Source organism: Sceloporus occidentalis, unplaced genomic scaffold (assembly GCF_023333645.1).
Source record: "Sceloporus occidentalis isolate IW3139 unplaced genomic scaffold, rSceOcc1.0.p SCAF_14, whole genome shotgun sequence".
Taxonomy (NCBI): domain Eukaryota; kingdom Metazoa; phylum Chordata; class Lepidosauria; order Squamata; family Phrynosomatidae; genus Sceloporus; species Sceloporus occidentalis.
Window position 1 is genome coordinate 14,537,501 of NW_028316994.1, and position 2,804 is coordinate 14,540,304.

At 40.8% G+C, this 2,804-nt stretch overlaps 1 long non-coding RNA gene across 1 annotated transcript in view; it reads left to right on the forward strand.

The window, feature by feature from the left end:
- LOC149304173 (uncharacterized) overlaps positions 1-2,409 on the forward strand; it is an 18,482-nt gene extending 16,073 nt beyond the window's left edge. The window contains exons 2-3 of the long non-coding RNA XR_016272021.1: positions 512-865; positions 1,947-2,409. This is a non-coding gene — a long non-coding RNA (uncharacterized LOC149304173). The remainder of the gene's footprint in view (positions 1-511; positions 866-1,946) is intronic.
- The last annotated feature ends 395 nt before the right edge of the window (positions 2,410-2,804 follow it).

Here is a 2,804-nt window from a genome sequence, read left to right on the forward strand (position 1 = left end):
TAGAAATGTTCGAAATTGCCATTTTTCTCCTAATTTTCGAATTTTGGAGAATATTCTTTACATCCCTAGATGCTCATGCCAATTGAATGGAGGGCCCAAGGTAATGGGGAGATGTTGGCACAGCTCTGGGGCCAGGATACTTTGGCCTGCTCCCAGAGCGTCTTGATCCATGCATTTGCTAAAATATAAGGAATTGCTTTTGTGTGTGTGTGTGCGTGCATGCGTGCAGTGTAGGAACCTATCCCTATTCTTTCTGTGTTATTTCTATTCATGGTACCAATTTTTTGATCGGAGAAGTAAGAGTCCAAGAACTCATCTACTTCACTACCTCAATATAGAAATCCTGTGTGCCCATGGCCAACTCGTTCTTGAATTTCTGGTTGTTTTAATCACTGCCAACTTCTTGTTGTTATTTACGTTGCATACTGTTCTTTAATTAGTTGGTTCTCCTTCCTTCTTTTTATTGTTGTCTCTTTTCTACTTATATTTCCAATGACTCATTTTCTATCAGTGGGTATTTGAAGAACTGGCAAATGGCCAGATCATCAGGTGACCTTACCTGCTCAGTGTTCCTGTAACTCCTGGGATGTGCAACTGATTCCAGTTACTTACTTGATTCTGCAGAAGTTTGCTAAAGACTCTCAAGAATCAGTGTCTTCTGGAATTTTCCAGTGACACTGCATGGGTCAGCTGACAAATACCTGCTTTGCTGCCCAGAGTCTTCCAGAACACTATATAAGGACACTGAATGTGCCACAGAGACTCACATTCAGTCTCACCATCCATTCCAGAATGTTTTGCCTCCTTATTGGACTCCTTGCCTTTGGGGCCAGCTTGCCAATAATTTCTTCCCGTGATGTTCCAGGTGAGTCCACCTCCCTTTTCTCCCCTTTTCACGTCTTTTTTTCCCCTCTTCTGTCTGAAGGTCAGTGATCCTCGCCATGGCCTCTTTCTTTTTAATACTACTTAGTCTCTTCTCCTGGTGATTTTTTAATATACATTTACAGATTTCACAACTACTTACACTTCAAGTGCATATCAAGCCAACTTAAGCTATGCAAGGCATTTCAAAGTATATAATAGAAGTAGGCTTAGGGTGCCACATACATGCATCATTTCCAGACCCTTTGTACCTTGTGAATTTGTGATGGAGGACCTTTCAAGGGAGAGGAAAATCAATAGGCTTTTCTGAAGATTTAGGTATGTCCTTTTTGTTGTCAAAAGGATTCTATTTTATTTTTGCCTTTCGTGTGTATGAAAGTTAAAAGCTGAACAAGAGTTTATTGTAAGTGAAGTAAATCTGGAAGGGATGTGAACAACTCCAGGTAAATGCATTTCAGCTTTTATGATACTCTCACTTAGGATCTATTTCACCTTCACTATTAAAAGCAAACTTAAACACTATTAACAGCCATTTGCTACCAGCCACCAAGAAATTTTAGATCTCTAAATGAGTCTAGGGACTTTATCACATGGGGACAATTGGAAGTATAAACGGTGATTATCCCATGAAAATCATGCATTTGTCATTAAGATTTTCACATGACATTGCTATTAAAGTGCCATTATTCTAGGTATATCCCATGAAAATCACACAGTTGTGATGAAGGTTTTCACATGATGTCACAATGAAAAGCTATTAAAGCGCCATTATCCCAGGAACAACCAGGCAATAAATAGCAACAAATCATTGATTAGAAATTCCTGTGAATGGTCTTTGGCTGTTTATTGCCTGCTTATTCCCTGGATAATGGCTCTTCTATGATCTGGTTTCTGGAATATGATCTGGTAGAGGGTGATATTTTTAAATGGGTGTGCATGCTTAATTGAGATGCAAGTCACAGGTGACTTTGTTCATGGAGACCAAACTGCTTCCACCAGTTTGTCTTAAACTGAATAACCTTTGTCTCTCTTCTCTCTTTCTCCTCTCTTCTACTTTCAAAAAGGCAAGGACATCACTCCGCTAGTTTACGTCTATGACCCTCACCCTGATGAGTTGCGCCTTGGCTTAGAACATGTGGGCCTCACCTGCCTTGTTCAAGGATTTTACCCAGACCTCTGGACTCGCCTCCACTGGTACCAGAATAACAATGCTCTGCCTGAGAGTAATTATGTCAGCACTCCAATCTTGAAGGATAAGATTGAAAAATCTTCCTTTGCTTATAGCAGGCTTAGAATCAAAAGATCTTCTTGGGAGAAAGGCGATGAATTCACCTGCCTGCTTCTTAGTGGATTTGGTGCCCAGGGGAGTGTGAGGAAATCCTAGGAACAAATGTAAAACCAACCCTTATCCAGCATTGCCCCTCCCTTTGCACTCTTTCAGATTTTACTCTGGAATTGTGAAATCAAGTCTTTCTACAGATGTGTGCATTTGGTGAATAAAAGGGGAAATAAATGGCACATGCACTACCTATTTTGTGGTCTCTTCTTGGTGATCTGTGTGGGGTGGGCTCGGATTGAAGGGGGAGTGGATCTGAGTGCAAGCAAGGAGGTACAATCTTAGAAGGACCCCATGGGGGTCTCTCTAGATCCAAAACACAATGCAGAAATAATCCAGTTTGAGATCGCTTTAACTTCCATGGCTCAATGCTAAAGAATTCTTCAAACTGTCATTTTGTGAGACATTGAGCCTTCTCTGTCAGAGAGCTCTAGTACCACAATAAACTACATTGCCTAAGATTCCCTAGCACTGAGTCAGGGCAGTTAAAGCAATCTCCAACGAAATTATTTCTGCAGTGTGTTCAAAGTCCTTCTGTGTAAGAATATACAGCACCTCAGAAGGATGCCCATCCAAACTCTCTTTA